Source organism: Lynx canadensis, chromosome D4 (genome assembly GCF_007474595.2).
Source record: "Lynx canadensis isolate LIC74 chromosome D4, mLynCan4.pri.v2, whole genome shotgun sequence".
NCBI classification, from domain to species: domain Eukaryota; kingdom Metazoa; phylum Chordata; class Mammalia; order Carnivora; family Felidae; genus Lynx; species Lynx canadensis.
The window spans coordinates 71007676-71023582 of NC_044315.2; the positions used below are offsets into that span (position 1 = coordinate 71007676).

At 39.9% G+C, this 15907-nt stretch overlaps 1 protein-coding gene across 1 annotated transcript in view; it reads right to left on the minus strand.

Annotated features, from left to right (window-relative positions):
- SVEP1 (sushi, von Willebrand factor type A, EGF and pentraxin domain containing 1) overlaps positions 1-15907 on the minus strand; it is a 196835-nt gene that overhangs the window by 179934 nt on the left and 994 nt on the right.

Here is a 15907-nt window from a genome sequence, read left to right on the forward strand (position 1 = left end):
AAAGGTGTGGACTTTTACTTTTTAAAGTTTATTTATTTATTCTGAGGGGCATGAGGACAGATTGAGAGGGAGAGAGAGAATCCCAAGCAGGTTTTGTGCTGTTGGCACAGAGTCTGACATGGGGCTCAATCTCAGGAACCGTGAGATTATGACCTGAGCTGAAATCAAGAGTCAGACAATTAACCTGCTGAGCCACCCAGGTGCCCCAAAAGATGTTGACTTTTAAAATTACTTTGAGAAAAATATACTCTGGTGGATTAGCCAACTTCTTTTTTTAATGTTTTTGAGACCGAGAGAGAGAGAGAGAGAGAGAGAGAGAGAGAGAAAGTGCAAGCAGGGGAGGGGCAGAAAAGGGAGGGAGACACAGAATCTGAAGCAGTCTCTAGGCTCTGAGCTGTCAGCACAGAGCCCAATGCAGGGCTCAAACTCATAAACTGTGAGATCGTGACCTGAGCTGAAGGTGGACGCTTAACCAACTGAGCCAACCAGGCACCAACTCTTATAATTTAATTTTAGCCAACTCTTATCATTTAATCACATGCTTACACTTACAACAGTGACAGTTTTCCCTAAATATGCACTGGATACATAAGTAAGTCTAGTTCATTACCTAAAGGGTTTGAAAAAAGATTTTTCTAAACACTGATGATCATGGAGCTGATTGCTAAAGTGAGCATTCTTTCTACCTGAAGAAACTACTAGAAGAGTCATAAGGGAGATTTTTTTTTTTTCTTTTGTGAAACGGGATGGCGTATGGAAACAAACAAACAAACAAACACACAAACAAACAAGGAATATTATGATGCAGGGGGGGAACACTGTGTATCCCAGATTGGGACATACGGAATTTAGTTGGAAGACCAAATTTTATATGGAGGTTTGGCATAAACATTTATAAACTTAAGTTTAGGCTGTATGGTAATTTGAGAAAGGGACTAGATGCACCTAGGATTGGAAACATGAATTCTCTTTGAGTCATATTTTTAGTTTAATGGAGAGTGTGAGGTTGAGTACGTCATGACCATGGATTACAGAAACCTAAGAATTCATTCAGGAAACTAGATAATTGAAGAGGACAGACACAGATGTGCTGCAAATAGAAGATGATCTTTCACTTCCTTGGTCTGTGCAATGGTTGGTAGACACATCAGTTAAGGCACACAAAACGGGAGGTGCTAGCCAATCAAAGTACACTGTATACAAATGGCACATGAGAGGCAATTCCCTGGGCTGAAGGGGGGTCAGAGGGGTGGGGGGTCAAGGTGATCACTTGGGACTACCAGATAGTGAGAGAGCATCCATTCAAATGACAGTCTCCAAATGCTCACTCCTCTTGGTCCTGCATCTGCTCCATGTGGCCTTCTGCTCTGTCACCCATATACCTAGGGCCCGTCATGGCTGCCCTCCCTGCCTCGTGTCTTCGCAATGAACTTCAACGATAAGTATGTATCCGGGGGCCTTGTACCTACTAGATCTTCTGACAGTACAGCACAGGGTAGTACTACACGGTGGTTAAGAACTTAGACCTTGGTTGGAAAACCTCCAAAAGCATGGAGGTTAAAGAACACCCTACTAAAGAATGAGTGGGTCAACCAGGCAATTAGAGAAGAAATTAAAAAATATATGGAAACAAACGAAAATGAAAATACAACAATCCAAACGCTTTGGGACGCAGTGAAGGCAGCCCTGAGAGGAAAATACATTGCCATCCAGGCCTATCTCAAGAAACAAGAAAAATCCCAAATACGAAATCTAACAGCACACCTAAAGGAAATAGAAGCAGAACAGCAAAGGCAGCCTAAACCCAGCAGAAGAAGAGAAATAATAAAGATCAGAGCAGAAATAAACAGTATAGAATCTAAAAAAACTGTAGAGCAGATCAAAGAACTTAGACCTTGGCTCCGACTGCCCAGATGTGTATTCTAATACCTGGACTTACTAGCAGTATAACTTTGGTCAAGTTACTTACATTCTCTGTGCCTCAGTTTCCTCATCTGTACTTAGGGGATAATAATATTAGCCTACAGGGGGAGATTTTTCTGTTGTGAGGATTTAATGAATTCATACAGGGAAAGTACTTAGCATGGTACCTGATAAGCACTGATTGGTTACTCATCACCATTATCATGATGAGTGAAAGAAACTGCTAGCACATTGCTGGGATGTCTGTCAAACAGATAAACCATACAATGGAACCAACATTTTGTTCAAAGCTGTGAATGAAAACAAGTAATCGTATTTGTAGGAGCTGACAAAGTGGGTCAGGGGATTTAGGAGAATTATTATTCTGTAACCAAAGACCAACCCTACCTGAGCCAAGAAGAAGGTGATAATGCTTTGGGCAGAAGACCAGAAAAAATAATAACCTGACTTTTGCAGTTACTGAGGATGATACTGCAAGGTTGGTAAAGTGCAGTGTGGACATCGACACGGAGGGAGGATGTGAATTCACAACGCAGAGGCCTGCAGATTCCCTTCTGAACTCATGGCATTGAGTTCTCCACAGAGGTGCTATGGGGTTTGCCCCCCTTGATCAGATTTAGTGTGGGTGTGCGGGCGGGGAGGTAGGGATTCACACTTGCCTGAGATTCTATTCAACAGTTTATGTCGCTCCCTTGGGAAAGTGGTCTGAAGGGTAAATTTGCTAAAATTATTATAATCCATCATTTCAAAACTCAAGCATCCCCTAAATCCTCTGAGAAGATGTCCTAACTATCCTCATTTTAGTTTGATATCAGAGCACAGTACTACCCTTGATATACTAAAATTTAAAATGCTAAACAGACGAAGGTATGTCTTTTCCGGAACACCAGGGTTATAATGAATATCACTCGCTAGGTCCTGGAGCATAGATGAAAATCACGTTAGATGTAATTTTTGTCCTCCACAAGTAGAGGGGAGACAGGCATCACACAACAAGTGCTATTTGCCACACTTCCCTGTAATTTCCTTAATCAGATACGTCCTTACAGTGTTTTTCCACATTTTGGGAACATGTCAAATGAGTGAATGCAGATTACTCTGCAAATCCCTGCAAGGTTCTCTGTTGCTGGGACTTCATCAATCTCTGCCTAGTAAATTCTGATAATGGGTCTTATGCCTTGAAGGTGTAGGAGAAAATGGAAATTTCGAAAGAGCAAAATGTGAAAAGAAATAAAGAAAAAGGTGTTGGCGCTTTCTGGGTTTGTGGACCACCAGATGCTCTGTGCTTTGGAGACCTCTGCACCTTTACTCAGATCCAGCTCCCAGGAGAGCACTCCACAACTTACTACTGGAGATGTCTTGCTTAATGGGCAACCAAGTGACTTGATTCCAGATACTTTCTGTGGTTGTCCTTCACCCGTGGAAAAGTCACACCTCTTGGCTTTACAAAGTGCTACTAGGGCAGGCCGTTCCTCTGAGCCCCCTTTCTGCCTGCAGCAGCGGACCTTGTCCATCCCTCCCTGTTCCCATATCTCAGACTTCCAACTGCCAGCATCTGTATCTCTTCATCTGCGGGCTTGTTTTGGTGCCTGGAGACCACTCTGCCCACTCACAGGGGAGGTGACAATGACAGAGAATTGACGCCCTCCAGAGAGCAAATCTCGACAGCGACGGTTGAGACTAGGTCTATAAATGCCACAGATCCCTCTCAGGTGTGGTCATTCTAAAGCCTGAACTCTACAGTGCCCCCCACCCCTGGTACAGTTAACCACTCTTAGCTTTTCTGCTGTTGGTTCCCTTCCCTGTCCCATGTCCTTAGTGTTTAGTTAGGATCACCTCCCAAACAAACAACTGGCACTTGAATCCTCATCTCAGGTTCTGCTTCTGGCAAACCCAAAACTGAGACATTGGCCGTTGTCTCTGGCTTGCTTCTTCTCCATTACACAGGCACGGGGACAAATGAAAGCTTCTGCCCAAGGACATTTCCAACCAGTATATAGAATGCCGGTCTCTTCTTTGCTAAGTTGCTGGAAAGGAAAGAACTGCACAAAGGACAGAAGAGATCTGCTTTCAGTACGAACGCTGCTCTCCCCCAGGGTCCCAATGGCTGCTCTATTTCACTGTTTATCTCTTGCTCCCAAATTCTCTGTCCGGTGGTACAGACTAGAGTCGGATGCTGGGCAGGAGGTGAGGGGGACTGAGTTTATAGGGTCTGTGCTGCACAGTCTGTGAACTCTGAGCGAATAAATCACTTTCGGTTATTGGTGGCTCTAAAATGTGGAATGCTCAGTGTTCTTTCGTTTAAGCCGTGGGTCCTGGTGCAAAATCTGGGGCAACAGAGAGTCCCACATAACATCCTGTTGCAGATGAGTATTTAAAACACAGATTTTTACTACTGACCAGATGCACAAAGCCTAAACTTTGGTATCTTTATTGCTAGAAAAAGTCCAACAACAACAGTCTCAAATGATGACTTTTGAAGTGCCATTTAAAAGCCAAGCACACATATTTTGAAGGAAATTGTGACTAAAAAAGAGCAATCTTGGCTAGAAAGAGTAATGTGAAAAACATAAACAAAAATTGCTTCGCTTCTTTCAGAGTGAATTTCAGGTTCAATTGGAAAGGTGAAGCCTATAAAACAGGATTAAAATGATGAGGCTTTACTTGCAGATATGATTCAACTGGCGTAGGTCAAAATATGTAAGCCAAGTTGAAAGAAATGCCAGGATCAAAATACACTATCAAACAACACCTCTGAATGTGCCTGAATGTTCTCCATCAACAACAGCAGGCACACAGACGGTCTTTTACTGCACAGGAAAAAAAAAAAAAAAAAAAAACAAAAAAAAAACCTCACAATAAAAAATGAAGCGTGAGAGCTACGGAAAGAGAATGAATTGTGGGAAACGGGTCCTTTGAGGCAACCATTTCATTTACATGTGATAACATTAGAGGGTTACAGGCTTTCTTCCCTGAGAATGTTCTTTGATGAGCATTACCAGTAAGGATGAGAGATGCTGACAGAGCAGTGGGCACAGCGTCCCTCCCGGTGTGTGACAAGACAGAGGAAGGCCACATTCTCCCGACCTCTCAGAGAGGTGATGGAGGCAGTTATTTCCACCATCCGCAGCCTCAACACCCTGCGCTGTGTCACCTCATGGCCAGCTGTCCGGGCTCATCTCCTCAGCGAATAACTGAAGGCAGCTTGCCAAGCAGTGAAAAAACCACTGTCATCTGTGTGCACAGTTGTGTGGGAATCTGGGTTCTCAAGAGCCAGTGTGGCACCAGGAGGGAGGAGAAGGACAGCTGGGGTGGGGTGACAGCGTCTGAAGGGTCAGTGCTTTCAACCCAGTATGATTCTCCAGCCCTAACAGACTCAGTGCTACAGTACTTGGCATCAGGCGAAAATAAGACTAGAATTATACCATTTTAGTTTCTTGATAATTAGCTAAAGCGCCTTTCATTTCATAAGGCAGAGCTATGCTGCGGGATAGAACACCATATTCTCCTGAATATTTAAGAGAAAAGCTGAGCCATAAAAGGACTTTCATACTTGAGACCGATCCCTTCAGGCTATGCCTCCAATGCCCCCAAGGTACGTCTTCAATCACCTGTGCCCAGGTAGACATTGAGATTTCACTTCCTGTTATATAATACATGTTCATTGTAACTACTTTTTCAAAGGCAGTAGAAATAATATAATTCCTATAGATAACTACTGTTAACATTTAAAAATTTTTCTTCCCAGTTTTTTTTTTCTATGTTATAAATGCAGTTCTATATACTGATGCTAAATACACACACAGAGTTCCAGCTCATTTAATATGCTATTTGGCCAATGTATTACATCATTAGGTAGTTTTCAAAATGTGATTTTATTGACTATGAGACATTTCACTGTGGATAGGATATTTGATTAAATTGTCTCGAGTTGTGGGAACTTGGTGGTTGCTGCCTCCAGTTTCTGTGTGGGGTGGCAGCCATTACAGTTACCCTCTGCCCCCCCCCCCCCACACACACACACCACTTCTCACTCTTCTCCTGAGGAAGAGGGTTTCCCCAGCCCCTCTCTGCCCCCTTCTCTTTGGCCTCTGGCTGCCAGGAAACAGCTAGGTTTTACAGGGGCAAGCTCCCATGTGCCCAGAACTGTCTTTCCTGGGGAGGCAAGTCAATCTAATTTCAAGATTCAGTATTAGAAAGCTGTGCACCTAAGCCACATTCACCATTAGCAGGAGACAAGGACATGTTTGATTCTCCACCTGCCTTTTCCGTTGCATTGTAATGCAATTGATTTAGAACTCAAGAGAGGTGAAGAAAAGTATAATTTACTGAGCCTTCCCAAACCACAGCCAAACTGTTTCTAAATTTTCCCTATTCCAAGTAATGCTGGGATGAATATCCATTTAGAGGAATCTTTCACTATGTCTTGGGTTATTATTTTCTAAGAAACTCCTTGACTGGTAATTACTTAGTTTTAAGATATTTACTTTGAAGACCTGTAAACATACTGACAATTTATCCTACTGCTCTGGAAACATGCTACCATGTTTTAAACACACAGATGTATTGTGAATGCTCTCCATTGGGAGGAAGATCTTGAAGATGTAAGAAAGAAGGGGAAATACTTGGTGGGAGGTCTTCCTTGGCTGAGGGAAGAGACCCTTACTCTAATACGTATAAGGAAGCATTGATGCACGCTGAGTTTGTGGAACTAGAGGAACTAGTGAAAATTTGAAAGAGTTCATACCTGAGAAAATGAAGCATATGTATTTTAACCACATAAATGTATATGCATTTTAAATATCATATTTGAAAGTAAAAAATAAAAACTACATTTTGCATCGGCGGCTAGTACGTCCTATAACCAGGTGCTACAGGACGGACGTTAAAATAATGAAGGTTATCAGGAATGGTTCAGCAGGAATTAAGAAAATAGTGCATCAAATGCACGTATCGCAAAGTATATTTTATATGCTCTAGCAACAACTTACAACTGGAAAAAACATCCAACTTGGACTTTACTAATTAAATGACTAAGTTTACTAAGTAACCTTACTTAGCAAATGATTCAATCATGTAATAGCTCCTGCTAAGAACTTTCTTTAAAATATTTCTATCAATATTGTGGGAAGTTATTTCCCCCTTAGTTTTGAATTATATCTATTCTCGTGAAACAAGGTAACTATCACTATTTCGACATATACAGTAATGAGAACCTGTCCTCACGTTTATAGCTTTCAAGTTTACTCCGTCTATGAAAGAACTATATGCTCTGAATTTGAAAACTCCTTACTGTTTAACACTACAAAATAAAATAGGAACTGCCTGAATGACCTCATGAGAAGGACTGATAACAAAGGAGATACATGCTATAAAAATCTTTTTATGAATATTGATAAGAAAATTACCTACTAATGTGTTGCAGATTTCATTTGCACTATGGCTCATCTCATGTGAAGAGCTGTAGCAACATTGAACATACATCGTCAACTCTCACAGAGTTTTTCCTATCCACATTTGGCCTCCAAATCATAGCAGGTTACTGGATATAAGCAGAGTCTATGCCAGAAACCCACTTTTCATATGGCCTGGGGAGCTTTAGAGAACAGTCTCAAAAAATCTATGGGAAAGGCAGCCATAATACAGAACAGGACATTCCTTTTAATGTAAGATTCTCTTAACCTGACAGCTTACTCTAAGAAAAGCCAAAGAAGTACCATGTTTTCCTGAGAAGTGTTCATTTGGGTTTACTTAATTAATGACAAAATATTAAAATTAAAATATTAATTTTATTTTATTGTGTGCATCTTCCCCCATCACTTTCAGTACAGTATTTTATTTGGGAGTTAATGCCATATTATTTAGAAGCTTCTGGCTCCTGGGAAAATTACATAAGTAGCTTTCGATGCCAAAATTTAAATGGATTGCTCTGGAACATTGATAGTTTTTACTAAAAGAAGTGGAATCTAGTACAAGGAATAAGTTAGGCGAGGCCTGACTCTCCCATCTTGAGCTGAATCAGGCCAGTGCCACTAAGGAAGAAATGAGGTGGGATTTCCAAAATTTCCCCAGTTAGACACAAGCTCTCCCTGACACACTGGTGTGGCAAAGACTGCTTATAACTTCCTCAGCATCCACTCTCTCCTCCCTCCCCAAGGATGGATATGAACCCGAGTTGTTCCAAATGAGACCTACGAGGAAGTGTTGTGCGCATTCTCAGAGTCTCCTTAAAGAATGGTGTAACTCTCTTTGCTCTGTCCTCCTTCCTGGAGTCTGGAGTAAGCCCCTGATGTCTTAGTAAGCGCTCCAGCATCCATCTTGGACCACTGAGGTGCCCTGAAGATGACAGAGCAGAGAGCCCAAAGGAAAGACTCCAGATCCCAGAAGACATCACAGACTTGCCATACTAGAATTTTCTACTTAAAACAATTCGAGAGAGAAATAAATGTTTATTGGGTTTAAGCTAGTAGTACTGGAGATTTTTCAGTTACATCCAGCTAAACCTACTCCTAGCTAATTCACTGGTTAAAAAAGGAAGCTCAGAAGATAAATTAGAAGGGACTAGGCCATTTCAGGCTCTGCCAAGGATTAGTCTATGTTAGACCATGGAAGAGCAATCAAGGACCATGAAATGAAATTCCCTGTGCCAGGTCTCTGATGAATTGAGACAGATCACACCCAGGATTGCTACATACTACAATTTGTTAAAGGGGGGCCAGAAAGTCAGATTTTTTACAAAATGCTATTTTCTGATTTTAAAATTTCTGCTCAAGTTAGAAAATGTATTGTATGTATACTATATAGAGAGAGAAATGGATATTTGAACACACACAAACATGAACATATACACATATCTCCAACTGAAATGCACCCACAGAATGAAAAGGCCTGAAAGCCATGGTTTATGTCTTCTGGGTTAACACGTTTGGCTTTATATCTTATGTAACACTTCAGCTTCAGAAATGGAATCTTCCACTTCTCCCTAGCTTTTGATATAACTCAGGACATGGCAGTAACACAGTAAAATGTGGGAAATGGCAGGGGACACAAGGAAAAAGACAAGATGACAAGTCAGAAGGCTGGATTGACTCTGTCTGTGGCGTTTACTTAGCTTTGTGATTAGCATTTAGTTACCTGACTTCTAGAATCTGATGCCGTTCCTGTAAATCTGTAAAACTGACTGTAAAATCATAATATGAAAGCTCTTTGTAAATTATAAATCACTTTACAAATTAAAGGTATATTTGGTCAAGAATGATGCATTTAATAATTTCATGGCCACTATTTTTTTTTAAATTTTTTAAGGTTTAATTATTTTTCAGAGAGAGAGTGTGTGCATGCACAAATTGGGGCAGGGGGAACAGAGGATCAGAAGTGGGCTCCATACTGTCAGCACAGAGCCTGATGCAGGGTTCTGACTCACCAACCCTCAGATCATGGTCTCAACGGAAGTCGGACACTTTAGCAACTGAGCCACTCAGGTGCCCCCATGGCCACTATTAAGAGAGATCGTCTCTTAGCACGTTTGTACCAGGAGGACATGGCAGGGAGTAGGGGGTGGGAGGGACTTTCCTATCCTTTGACCACAGAAATGAAGTAGGACAGAACAGTCTAACCTTTCTCTGTGTCTAGGCATTCAAGCCTTTGACCAAGAGTTCTCAAGATGCATTTCAGCCAAGCATAACGTAATACTGGCAGCCAATAATGGTAAGTGTCTTTAACAGAAGCAGGAGGTGTACATTCTCATTGCATACCTATAATAATAATACAGTGTCCTGTATGCTGGGAAAAGCAAAAGGATAAATAAAATATATGCAAGTGGGGAATTAAGAACTTTGGATGCAATCGATATTTGAGAATTATTTGCTCTCTCTCTTCAAATGAACAATTCTGGAACCATCTTTGCCTGGGAAATATACATGAGGTCTGGATCTATTTTATGCACTGAGGACTCATTTCATTCATTCATTCATTCATTCATTCATTCTTTCATGCTGCTAAAGTTCCTATAGAAGACCAAGGCAATAGGAGAACTGTTGAAAAGTTTAAGCAGCACAAAAGAGAGAACATTTCCAGAAGTACATTTAGAAATAGATCTTCTCAGGATCGAAAAAGAACTTAGCTTTTGCATCAGTGAGCAACTCTTGACATCTAAATCATGCTCTCAGTTTGGAACAGCTGAATCTACTGCAGATTGTATGGCTGCCCCCGCATTTTCCCAAAGGAAAGGAAAATTCAAACCTTCCTTATTCCTTCAGCAGTTGGGCCACCAGAAAGACTGCTGGGAAATGCCCAATGGCTATTATCAGCTTATTGTCTGAAAACAAAATGGCCTTAATTTTATTCATCAGGGTTTTAATCTAGGGCCATCTCACACATCTCCAGATCTTATTAGAAAATGTAAAAGCAGATCCTTTCTTCCCATGAGGCTGACAAAGCAGATTCGTGTCCTGGTAACAGTGTGAATGTGTACTACTGTGGACATATAGCAATGATGCTCTTTGCCTACAGCTAGGAAGGGCTGCCCCCATCCATTCCCAGTCTTCTGGCCATCTCAAGCTGGAATTTTTGGTGAGACAGCACATTCCCCACCAAAGGATCCTCTTTCTGGAACTCTGAAACAATGGGGAAAGCAGAAATTTTTTTCAAAGGAAGCTTCATGCTATTTGTTTAAGAGATACTTAGTGGGGCGCCTGGGTGGCTCAGTCGGTTAAGCGGCCGACTTCGGCTCAGGTCATGATCTCGCGGTCCGTGAGTTCGAGCCCCGCGTCGGGCTCTGTGCCGACCGCTCGGAGCCTGGAGCCTGTTTCGGATTCTGTGTCTCCCTCTCTCTGACCCTCCCCTGTTCATGCTCTGTCTCTCCCTGTCAAAAAAAAAAAAAAAAAAAAAAAGTTAAAAAAAATTTTAAAAAAAATTAAAAAAAAAGAGATACTTAGCAAAAGTGAAGTAGGAATGAGGAGATTTTATTATGACTTGAAATGCTGAAGAGGTGGAGAGCTTTGCATTCATAGTGGGGTTGATCCAAAATATGCAGTTTAGGAAAGGCAATTTATAAGAAGTACGTGGTGGGGAGAAAAACTAAGAAGAAAAGTCATTATGAAATTGTCACTCCTTGAAAAGGAAAATCCGAAGAGATTTCTGTTTATTTTGTAAAAGGTTTTCACATAATTCAGTTCAAGGTGCTAAATTTTACCCCCATTCTCTTGGTTGTGCTTCTGGAAGGATCTGTGCTAAGTAGATTTCACTGCTTTAGTCCTGTACTCTTTGATGAGTGCCGGGAGATGGTGTCTAAAAAGAAAAGGTCTACGTTGCGGTTTACTCTTTGAAATAAAGTGTGATAAGGGTCCACACATATACTTTCCATTAAGCTGTCCAATTCTGATACCAAATAAAAAATGAAGCCCACTGTTATCTTTTTGTTTAGTCAAAAAGTCATATGTGCTGAAATGTAACAGCAAATTTTGCGTTGGCAGAAGAGATTCCGTATCTTGAGATTTTTACAGAGGAGGAGTAAGGAGTATGAATTGTGAGGGGTAGCTGTGTGCTTACAGGCACATCCTATATCTACGTTTATGTGTCTGTGTATTTGTCTGCCTGTGTTTGTGTCTGTGTATCATTGTGTGGACATTCAGTTACAAGTGGAAACGTTTGAAAAACTAATTTTTCTGGGGAAAGTAATTAACAACCTCAGAACTGCCCCTGTGATTTTCAATTTCCCAGATCATAAACACAATCAGTTCCAGTAATACCACTGTGCACACACATGGGAATCTGATGAACTGTCTCATTTCCATGATGAAATGTATTAAGTTTCATATCCAAACCCAAACGACAGAGCTAACCATTTTCAAACTAATTCCCCAATGAAATATGCCTCCCTGATCCCCGTGCAATGAATCCATATTCAAACCTCTACTAATGTCATTTTCAAACATCAGTCACCTTCTAATCAATTTTCTCCAAACGGCATACGTAATTACACCTAAGAATGCTCATCAGGGATTTGGAAAGGTTACAGTAAAGACATGTAAGTCTCCAGGTTAGACAGGGACGGAGTCCAGCTGACCCTCTCCTGTACCTTCTCATAACCCAATCAAAATGAGAAAAGAAAAATAAAATCAAGGGGAAGCTGAGTTAACAAAAACTTTTGAAAAGTCTCTGCTTGTTAATTACAAATGGATCTAGGCTGAATTAAGGCACTGGGAACCTTGTTGGCAAGTTCATTTTCCAAGACAGGATGTAGTATTTGGAAGGAGAAAGCTGAAGACAGAGTAGGTCTGGAGGCAAGCAGTGTGTACTCGATTCATTACCCATATAACTGCTTTGGATCAACGTACTCAGGGGCCCCAAGCCAACCTGGCCAAGCTAAACAGAGGAACGGGTATATGGCAAGTTTTTCCCTGATGCAGCAGGGTTCTTCTCTGATGGCGTGGGTGGTGACATCAGGAATAAGGCCAGCCTTAGGACCTCATGAGTACTTGGAGTGGAGGCCAACAGAGGACTGGATATGCAAAACTGAACCCTGACTGATGAAACAACTTCAATAAAAAGAGAGCATCTTTAAGGAGTTATTTCATCTCTTAGAGGCAAAAGCTTTTGAAACATCACAGGAAATGAAAAGAGCACAAATAAAAAGAAAAATAAGTTCAGTGACAGATTTAGAAGGCAAGTGAAACACTGAGAAAAACTATTTGCCTCATACTTAGCAGCAGGAGGGTTAATACCATTACGATGCAAAGAGCATTTGCAAATCAATAAGACCCATCCTCAAATAAAAAATAGGTAACAGTCCCAAAATATTTTAATGGATATTCAGAAAAGAAGAACTATATACGGCAAATCATATATGAACAAAGTGTTCGGCCTCACTAATAAGGAAATGCAAGTCAAAATGGGATTCCATTTTTCACGTAGAAAGTGGGGCAGAGGGCGGGCGTGTTCAAATGACATTAACCTATGTTGGCTGCAGCCTAGGTACCGATCCAGATAACTGCACATAGCTGTGTAATTTGGTACCGATTTTCTGCAGGGAAACTTGGCACATGTACCAAAGGCCTTAAAAGATGGGCACGCTCGGGACACCGGAACAGTTTAGTCGGTTAGGTGTCCAACTCTTGATTTCGGTTCAGATCACAATCTCACAGTTTGTGAGTTCTAGCCCCACGCTGGGCTCTGTGCTAAGAGTGGAGCCTGGTTGAGATTCTCTCTCTCCCTTTCTCTCTGCCCCTCACCCTGCTCATGCACTCATGCTCTGTCGAAAAATAAGTAAACTTTAAAAAAATGAGCAAAAATTTAGTAACACAGTGTTCTTTTTAACAGCCTAAATATATAATAATAGGTATTTATGTGGTAAAAACAAAGGCATGTTCTACAGTGGAATACTAAGCGACAATGAAAATGATATAGCATATTTCTTTTTTTATTTTTATTTTTTAATGTTTATATATTTTTGAGAGAGAGAGAGAGAGAGTGCGAGCAGGGAAAGGGCAGAGAGAGAGGGAGACACAGAATCCGAAGCAGGCTCCAGGCTCTGAGCTGTCAGCACAGAGCCTGACGAGGGGCTTGAACTCACAAACTGGGAGATCGTGACCTGAGCTGAAGTCAGATGCTTAACCGACTGAGGCACCTGTGTGCCCCAAAAGTATATTTCTTTTTATGGAAAGAAAACTGAAAATATGGTGGAATAGAACGTCAAGTTACAAAAGGGAACATACAACATGATCTTTTGGGGGCAAACACTGTTTATACATGCACAAAATCATCCCTGTTACCTAGATAACTGCAAAGCCAAGAAGGCTGTGTGTCATAATGTTACAATGTATTTACAGAAAGTTTGTCTGATTATTTTATTTTCTGGTTATAATAATAACTATTTATCATCAGTAAATAAAATATATTTAAAAAGAAAAAAATGAATCAAAGAAACTTCGACAAGAATCCAGATACAGAAGATATATTCAGAAAACCAATAACGTTTCTGTACATCAAGAATAATTCTTTAAAATTTAATTTGACAAGGTGTTATTCATGGTAGCAATATTGAATAGAATATATTTAGATCTAAATTTGGAACTAGATGTAGGACTTATTAGAAATCTACAACTTTACTGAACAATATAAGAAGAACTGGTTATGTATGGACATACCATATTTTTGACTTGGGGGGACTATTATTATAAAATATAAGTAATTCACAACTTAGTTCAGTATTTTTCCATATTGATTAGCACCACACTCTAACCAACTGAGCTAACTGGCCACCTAGTATTTTTCCATATTGAAATGGAAATCCTGGGTGCTTTCATTTGAAATATGTGAAAATGAATTAAAAATTCATATTAAGTAATAAATACATAAAAATTGATTTTAGAAGTATAAGAAAAAGGGAGAATTTGCACTACCATATATTTAAATATATTGTAAAGTTATAATAATTAAATCACCTTTGCAAAGTTTAAAAAATAATAAATATACAGTAAAAATTAATAGAAAGCCAGGAGAAGATAAATACCCATAAGATTTAATATATGATAAAAGTGATGTTCAATTAAACTTGAAAAGGATGGATGACTTTTAAGCAAATCATTTGAGGACAACTTGTTAACTATTCACTAAAAAATAAAATTAGACATCTTTGTCATGCCATACACTAAAATAAGGTCCAGATGGATTAAACTGTTAAATGGAAAACCATGTCTCCAACTTGGGAAATGAAAAGACCATTCTAAGAGTATAAGCAAATACAGGATCTTAGGGACAATGTTTGATAGGTTTGAATTATATAAAAAGTTAAATCATCCATCTAATGACACCGCGATAAAGACAAGTAAAAGGCAGTGAACTGGAAAAACATTTGCAGCACATACAAAAAAGAGTCACCACTCTTACTATATAAAGAGCTGTTATAAATCATTAAAAACACACACAACTAAACATGTACTGTCATTGCAAAATGGGCAAAAATTATGACCAGGTAATTATCAAAGGAAAAACACAAATGCCCAGTACATACTGGAAAATGTTCATCCTCAATAAAACTTTTTTAGTTTCTGAATTTGCTGAAATGATACCTCTATTCACCTGTGAAATTGGCAAAGATATTTAAAAAGTTAGAGAGGGAGGGAGCCAAACCATAAAAGACTCTTAAAAACTGAGAACAATCTGAGGGTTGATGGGGGGTGGGAGGGAAGGGAGGGTGGCTGATGGGTATTGAGGAGGGCACCTGTTGGGATGAGCACTGGGTGTTGTATGGAAACCAATTTGACAATAAATTGTATATTAAAAAAAATAAAATAATAGTACATGTTATTGGAGACCATGTGGCGAACTAACTGCTGTGATACTCTGCTGGTGGGAATGTAAATTGAGACAATCCTCCAAGGGAGAATCGGATAATACGTATCAAGAAGTTTACAAATGTTCAAGTTCTTTAATTCAGGAACCTCTATAGAAATGCTTCCTAAAGTAGTTAAAAGGGTGCACAAATATTTGTGTCTACCATAATTTAGTTGATAAAAACCTTAAGTGTCCAATAATAGGTGACAGGTAAATTATGGTGTATGTATTCAATGGAATATTATACAACTAATGTTGATATCTAATACCTATATTAGATACATAATATACTAAAGTAGATCATTTTGATACAACATGAAAAATGCAGGCTACAAAACAGCAAGGCATCAATTGGGTGAAAAGTGTGCACAAATGTGCATACTGGGCAACTGTCCAACAACACGTAAACAGTGGTTTTGTAAGGGTGATGGCCTTACAGTTTTTCTCCCCCCTTTTCCTCCTTTCTGTTTCATTCATTCCACAAACACTGGCTTGCTATTATGTGTCAGGCATGTCAATATGTTACAAATTTTCTTCAACTGAATATGTATCACTTGGTAATCAGAAAAAGTTAAATGGTGTAAAACTCCATCATCTAAAACGGACTTCCTCTTGCAGATGCTAAAAACTCTGTGACGGTCTCAGAGTA